General features: G+C 42.2%; 1 pseudogene; it reads right to left on the reverse strand.

Moving 5' to 3' along the window:
* Positions 1 to 5,269: 5,269 nt before the first annotated feature.
* On the reverse strand, positions 5,270 to 5,385 carry LOC118611778 (annotated as a pseudogene).
* Between the last annotated feature and the right edge of the window lie 2,958 nt (positions 5,386 to 8,343).

The raw sequence follows: 8,343 nt of genomic DNA on the forward strand, positions 1-8,343 counted from the left end.
TGCTTTTAAAATACTAATACTAAGGAAATTGTGCCCAACTGGCGCCTTAACCATAGCATTGCCTGCTTTCTCTCTCGGTTCTGTAAATTGTCACTTTATATATATTTTGAAGTCATGTTTACGGAGGTGTAAAATGAAGACTTTATACCTTGGTGAATTCAGTCTTTTATCATTTTGAAATACATAACCTTCGGATAGAACAGTAGCCTTTTTCTTTCAAGTCTTTCTTCTCTGCTATCACGATAGATTCGCCAGTTTCCTTCCTATTAGTATTGCACGCTGTGTTTTCCCCATTTTTTTCTTTCTCACTTTCTACATCCTTAGGGTTTAGATATATTGATTGTAAATGGCATATTTTAAAAAATCCAGTCTGACGATTTTCGTTTGTGACCGATATTTAGTGCACAATGTTTAGTGCTCAGTGCCACCCCCGGGCTTGGGTCTGCCACCTTCTGCTTTCTCCTTCTCTCCTTCTGTGTTTCTTTTGCTCACCACCTCCCTTGTGGATTGACTTAGGATTTCTCGATCCATTTCTTCCTTCTTCCTAGTCTGGAAGCCACACACTCTGTTTTTATTTTTTTGAACAGTTCCACAGAGCAGCGTTTCTCAACCTCAGCACTACTGATAGTTTTAGCTGTCTAATTCCTTGGAGGCCCTCCTCTGTAGGAAGTTTGTCAGCAACCCTGGTCTGTATTCACTAGATAGCAGTGACCCCTCCCCACCTCCTCCACAGCCAGAAACGACATGGTATATTCACACTGCGAGGTGAAATCCCTCCCGGCTGAGAACCACTGCCCTACATACCGAAGTATCAACGTCTAGCATTAATCAGAACCTTTACCTTCTCTATGTCCCTGATCCACGGAGCTCAGTCATTGGAGTGACAGCCATAGCGTCCCCTGGGGGCCGATTAGAAATGCAGAATGTCTGGCTCCAACCAGACCTGTTGGATTTTATATTTATACTTCTTTTGTCTTTTATGCTGAAAAATCTTAGTTTTTAGTGGTGTTGACAAAATTTTTGTTTTATCTATGTTTTAAGATAAGTATATAATTGTGTAATGTTTATTCTATTTGGGGATACTTGGAAACCACGTGTTAAAAATAATTACATAAAATATATAGTATAGCATGTAAATAGAATATACTTTATATAAACACATTCTATACGTTAGGGAGACAAAACATTCGGAATACTTCCAAAACAGATAAGAGTCTCACTAATAATCAGTGGATGGAGAACAGCTTAATGTGTCCTTATGCCTTATCTTCTTTCGAGTAATGTCCTCCTTCTATGACCCGAGGTGAGTCCTGTGGTCCTTCACCCACCTGAGAGGCGCCGCAGCCTGGGAAGATCTGGCAGGGGCCGCGGCCCCGGGGTGCCATCCCTCAAGCTGTCCGGTTCTCCTTTCACATGAGTGGGCAACCTAGTTCCTATGAGCTGGCACGTGGAAGCGTCAGATAAAGAGATGACTCTGCTTTGTTATCAAGCTCATTGTTGAGAGCAGTCATGGTCACGTGTGCCACAGGCCTCGTTTGTCCCCAAGCTTAGACTTTTCTAAAGGAGCTAGTTTGCTGCCCCAGGCCCTCGATCCTGGAGCAAGGCCAGTGTGAGCAGACGGCTGGCCCCAGTGAGCCCTGTGGACCCGCTTCTCTTCCCCTGCAGCTTCAGTTCTTTCTAGAACCTGGGCCACGCGGCAAGAGGGGAGCCATGGATGGGTGAGTGAAGCACCATCTGTACCTGCAGCCTCTCCCCAGCCTCAGCTTTGCCGCAGATGCTCACAGGAGCACCGGCCTCTGGTGCTGTAAAGGTTGGGGATCCCATTCCTTTCTTTATTCATCCGGTGATAGACACTTAGGCTGTACCCATGTCTTGGCTCTCGTGAATATGGCGGTGCACATCTCTCTTGAAATAGTGATTTTTCTGAAGGAAGCGATTGTTTAAAAAGGACTTCATTTCACCGTGACTAGTCTGGCTTGTCGTCTCATGGTAGAGGAAGACACAGGCTGCGGGCATACTGGGCACCTCTGGTAGTGCTTCCTCAGCTCTCCTGAGAAATCCAGAGGGCAAGAGGCCACCAGAAGCAGAGCCTGACGTCAGAGGACTGGGAAGTAACTCAGCCCCAGGACTTACAAGGACAGGGGACGTGTGACCCTTTCCCATGAGACAGAAGTGGGACTGGATTGGGAAGAGCTCTTGTGGACTGGTCTTCTATTCTGTCCAAGGTCCCCACCTGGAGAGTGCAACTAGCAGCCTCTCGGCTGTCTTAGAATCTCTGTCCCTCATTGGCTTTAAATTTCTCCAACCCATTGTCGACCTGTCACCTGCTCAGGCCCACTCCCCAGCCAACTCCCCTTTGGGCAGGTACAGACCCAGGGAGGGCCTGGCAGAGAAAGTGGAGAGTGCAGAAGAAGATAGGGACTTTTGTCCCTCTCCTGCTTTGCCTCAGGTGACATCTGAATTAGGGCTGTGTCTGCTCAGATGATGGCCCTGGCTGCTGGGCCATCCAGGGATGTCAGTCACCTCCTCCCCACTGTCCCTGTAGTAAATTAGGACATGTCAAATTTCTATTACAAAAGACTCTGCCATATTTTGTTTTGGAAAGATTCACTTTGGAAAGATTTTATTCTCAATTTTCCTGTGAACCTAATGCTACTCTAAGAGAGTCTTTAAATTATTAAACTGCAGTGGAATGTGGAGGATGAAATACTTATGTGAGATAACATTTAAAAATTTTCAAAGCTTTTAAAAAATATTGAAACATAGATAGGCTTTTGAAAAATGTGCCTTAATCAATGCACTTTAAAAATGTGAGAAAATTAAGTGGGGTGGCTGACGACAATCCGGGGCACCACAATTCATAAAACCCCTGCACATACGCGCGCGCGCGCGCACACACACACACACACACACACACACACACATACAGTCACACAAACACGTGCAAGCAGCAAAGAAAAATCTCATCTGCGAACTCAGTGATTATCTGCTTTATTACTGAACACCTAGCATGACTTCCACGTATGTCACCAACTATGCATTTTAGACATCACTATCATAGACTTTTGTCCATTTCCATCGCAAATTGCTATTCCAGTCCTCTGTTTCTGCTCTTTTGCAAAGAAAGCTGTGATGTAAACACCTTCCTGCTCCGAGTCTCTTGGGGTAGAGGCTCCTCTCAGGTGTAGACAGAGGGCCCTACTTGAACGGCCCTGTTAGTCCACGTGGCCCATGGAGGGGGTGCAAGGACCTGGGGACTTAGGGCAGTCTGGGGAAAAGCTGAAGGCAGGTCCCTCACACAACCCTGGGGCCACCAGGTGATTTCTACCTGAGCTCCGGCACATACCAGGCCGAGATGTGGCCACATGCATCACAGAACAAGCTCCACCCCTGGGGGCTTCACTCTGAAGAGGAAATTAGTTTGCATCACATATCATCACCGAAATCTAAAGCTGCCAAGGTCTGGGGGACTCCTTAGAGAGGAGGACTAAAGAGTTCATTATTATTAGCCTAAGATTATAATGTTCTTTTTATTCTCATATGACATTTATTTTTATTATTGTTATTTTTTAACTCTGCTAGGTGTCATACTCCCTAGTGACTATACTGAAATGTGCCTGAGCCTTGTCATCCTGGAAAACAGCAATGTTTAAGGAGTTCCCCCAAGGCTTTGTGTCTGAGGAAACAGAACCACCTTTCCTTTCTTTCCTAAAATTTCTTATTTGTTTATTTTATTGAGGTATAATTGATATATAATACTATAATAGTTTCAGGCGTGCAATGTAACTATTCGATATTTCTGTTTATGGCAAACCGATCCTGACAATAAGTCTCCTTAACACCTGTCACCACACAGTTAACAGAATTTTTTTTCCTCAGGATGAAAACCTTTAAGATCTGTTATCTTAGCAACTTTAAAATATGCAGTATTATTAAATATAGTTGCCATGCTGTACACTACATCCCCATAACTCGTGTGGGTTTTTTTTTTTTTTCCTTTTAAATAAGAGTTTATTTAAGCCAAACTGGTGACATGCTGGAGAACAAGATCTCAAATGCTCCTGACTTGTTTATTTTATAACTGGACGTTTGTACCTTTTGACTCTTTTCACCCATTTCACCCTCCCCCACACCCTATTCCCTCTGGCAGCTACCAGTCGGCCCTCTGTGTCTGAGTTTGCATTCAGGTATTTTTGTTTTTGTTTTCATTTTTTGTTTTGTTTTGTTTGTTTAGATTCCTCATATAAGTGAGATAGTGTGGTGTTTGTCTTTCTCTCTCTGACTTATTTTTCTTACCATAATGCCCTCAGGATTCATGCATGTTATCACCAAGGGCAGGATTTCCTTCTTTTTTTATGGCTCAATAGTATCCCATTGCAGAACTGCCCTTATAAGACTCAGGTCAGACTTGGGGACAGCCCAGTTTACCTGGAACAAAGCCAGACCCAAACCCTACAAATTCCCATTTTTTTGTCCTATAAGTCATTAGCTGAACTATTCATCCTCACGGATCAATGGGAATGAAATGCTTGTAATGTGGCTGAACAGAAACTGTCCACCTGGCGCTGGCTGAGCCAAACCCTAAACACAGAGGATTAAGGTGGAGAAGGATCCACTGTTTTGTTATGGATGGTTCCACCCCAGAGAGCATGAAGCTAAGGCTCAAAAGCACGTGTCTTCTGTGATGCACAGATGGGGGAGATTTTACAGAGCAAAACTCCGAGTCCTCATGAACAAAGATTTGGAAGGTCAGGGGTCTTGCCAACCAGTCAAGAGTGAGGCAAGGGCAGTAAATGATTCTGGGGTCTTAAGATTGGCTGCTGTGTCCTTCACTCTGAATCCATGAGGTCATCCTCTTTAGGACTCAAGGGCTGAAACCAGAGGCCATGATGTTATCTTCACCTTAACAGAAACCCATACTTGAGGCCCTTAGTCTCGAGCATGACCATTGTTTCTGGCTGCCTCAGGGGGTTGATGACTAGTGAGGAAAAAGGGCCCAGCCTTAGGACATGCTGGGAAGAAACTTGATAGTGCTGGTGCGCATATCATGTCAAAATCACACAGGAGCCTCCATTTCATTTGGTTCTTTGCTCTGTGGACTGAAAACATCTTAACAATGCACATTACTAGGTCATCTTGATGTGCAGGGAGAGAAGCTATACACCTTATAACTCTTACTCGTTACCATGCCATTATTATTTCTGCTGTCATGGTTATTTATTTTCCCCACAGCCTAATAGGCCCTAGGCTAAGCGATTTTTATTATTAATGCCTACAGCACCTGGTCTTCCTAGGTGGTCTCCATTCCCAGTACTAACCAGGCCCAACCCTGCTTAGCTTCTGAGATCAGACATCAGGATTGTTCAGGGTGGCATGGCTATAGACCGTGGACTGTGGCTCTACCAGGGTATGAACCCAGGACCTTCTGTGTGTAAAGCAGATGTGCTATCTGCTATGCTATGGAACCACATCCTAAGAACTTTCTATAAAAGTTAAGAGGATGCCAGGTGACTGCCTTCTTGTAGCTGTTAGTCCAAACTAGCATACAATCTTTTTTTTTTTTAATCAAAGATATTTTCTGATGGGTTTAACTCTTCCACTTGAGTCACATGACTTAACCAAACTTTTGTTAATCTCTCCTTCTTAGGTCTCTGAATTGAGGCACATCCTTGAGCAGTGTAATTAGGAGAAACCTCTCCTAAGACCAGGCAACTTCAGAGAAAAAACATTTCTCTGTCCACTGTAGGTCTTGCTACCGGCTCCTTCATTCCCCCACCCTGCTCTTTCTAGACCCCTCCCTGTAAAAGTCAAGCCCTTTTCTGTCTGACCTTTAGGCAAGTAAAGGGGGAGGGTTTGAAGTTCTTTCTGTGAGATCCTGAGAGAGCTCATGCTCAACGCATTCTCTCTTTTGTCTAAAATCTTTTCCAAAAACCAGCTTGGCTTTCTTTTATCTGATAGGGGGAAACATTGTATATTCTGACAGGAAGCAGAGTTTGCCGCCCCAAAATATGCCTTTTGAGATATTGGTTTTAAGCTAGGTATGAAGGAACAAAAGACTCTGAAAAGAACTTCAAACCCTCCTTTACTTGCCTAAAGGAATTTAGATAGAAGAGCCTGGTAAGGGAGATAGCATAAGAAATAGCTAGTTTAATATAAACTAGTGTGTGATAGAACGGAACTTGGCAAGGCCTGTTCCTTCAAAGTCCTCTGTCCCATTCTTAAAGATGATCCAGCCAACATTTATTTACCAAACATTTAGTTTCCCATCTCCATGTGAATTGCTTTCCTGCACTTTCAAGTCCTCAAACCACACACTCCACTTTCTTTTTTAGCTCTAGAATGGCTTATAAACCTCGACCCCCAATGTCTCTTTGAGTCACCTATCTCATGGCCCCCATGAGAATTAATATCCATAATAAACCTGTTAATTTTCTCCTGTTAACCTGTCTCTATTCAAAGTGATTATTAGCCCAGCCAGGTGGCAGGGAAATGATTTTTTTGAGGCCCCACAGTCCCATGTGTGCTTAAAATGTGTGTAGTCTCTGTTTTCCTGATAGAGTTGAATTCATTAGGTCAGACTACTTTTTGTTTGGCAAATTTTTGAAGTCTAATAATTTTGAAGTCTTTAATAATTTGCATCTGTTTATAATGATATTACAAAGAGACGTGTCAAAAAAGCTTCTTGTGATTGAGGAAATAATCTTTTTTCTTGTGAATATGTTATTTCACTCCCCTATAAATTTTACAAGAAACAAAACTCCCCATAAACAAAATGCATCATGAATGTCACCTATAATTGGCTTCTCCACAACTACTCTGAGTCTGACGAAAAGTTCTACCAGACACTCGTTCAGTTCACTTGCTTGTGAACGTGGGTGTTCATGCCGAAATCTCTTTCATGACGACATGGCCGGTCGGCAGTATTACATCATACTGTATAATCTACATAATCTACCTTCTAAAAATCCCCAAATCTATCCCCAACACTGTATTATTATTATTATTATTATTATTTGAAGAAAATGTGCACAAAGCAAAAGGGTAGAATGATTTCATAATAGGATTGGATTAACTTCCAGTTACCTCAAGGCGACTGGTAGGGATTTAAATCTGAGGATGCATATTATAAATGTAACCAAGTTAAGAAATCTATCAGAGTGGTTCCTTAGTTTCACTTCCTGAAAGAATCCTTTGCAGTGTCAAAAGCAACATTTACAATAGGATGAAAAAATCTATTGATAACAAACTATCACAGTGTAAGTACTAGAAAAAAAATATTACAAATATAATGAATTTGGAAGGACTTTAGACAGCAGGAATCTCCACTATTCATGGGCAATTCATAACAGATCTTAAAATTATAACAAATGCGGCAATGTAGTTAACTGTTGTTGGCATGATCAAATTTAAGACCCACGGAGCCAAATGAGATGAATTGTGAACCTTTATTAGCCGGCTGGCGACTGACTCTCCCCACTAGAGAGTCAGCCCTGAGCTTTCAGAGGTGGTCGCTTATAAAGCCTACAATTACATTAAACAAGCAAGCAGATTTACAGAAGCAGGAATTATCCATTAGCATATCTTTGCACAGGATAACTACACCCTAGAACTATACTCTGGTTAAACATTAAACAAGCAAGCAGAAGTTGGCCATTTGAAAATTTCCCCCCTTAACATAACAAAGACTCAAACATCGTTAAACATCAGTAAATAAACCCCAAAGAGAAATCTAAAAAGTATAATGTCTATTATTGATGTAAGAACTTCCAAACCTGTAGAGTTTTTGCAAACATTTATGAGCTAAGACGAGGATACACCTGGAAGCAAGACGTCAGTAGGTTGAGCTGAGCGCTTTCCAGAATAACTGCAGTTTCTTTTAATGCATTTTGAGATTAAGGAAGGAGTAAGAGGAAGATGACAAGGGTGAGCAGAAGCAACAAAGGGATAGGATTACAGGAAAGTTAAGATGTTGCTCTCTCTTGAGCAGTCTCTAAGGGAGTGTTTCAAAGGAGAGTTAACCTAGATGCACAGAAACAATGAACAGGGCTTAGTTAAGGCAGAGATAAGCCTTTCAGTAAAGGAGCTGGATGCCTGGGGCGTGACTACCCACCAAGACCAGCCCAGGTAGGAATTTATGATCAGGTCACTCTGTGTACTTTTCATAGGATGCCTTTTTCATCAACAGCGTTTATTATGCATACCTGTCAGAACATCAGTAAAGAAACAACAGCTAAAATATGACTATTTATGTGAAAAGCGCTCTTTGTAGTTACTCTTGGATAAATGTAAAGTGATTTTGAAATTAGATTTAGAAATTTTTGACAAATGAATTATGAATCACAA

This window comes from Rousettus aegyptiacus, unplaced genomic scaffold, assembly GCF_014176215.1.
Source record: "Rousettus aegyptiacus isolate mRouAeg1 unplaced genomic scaffold, mRouAeg1.p scaffold_m13_p_14, whole genome shotgun sequence".
NCBI classification, from domain to species: domain Eukaryota; kingdom Metazoa; phylum Chordata; class Mammalia; order Chiroptera; family Pteropodidae; genus Rousettus; species Rousettus aegyptiacus.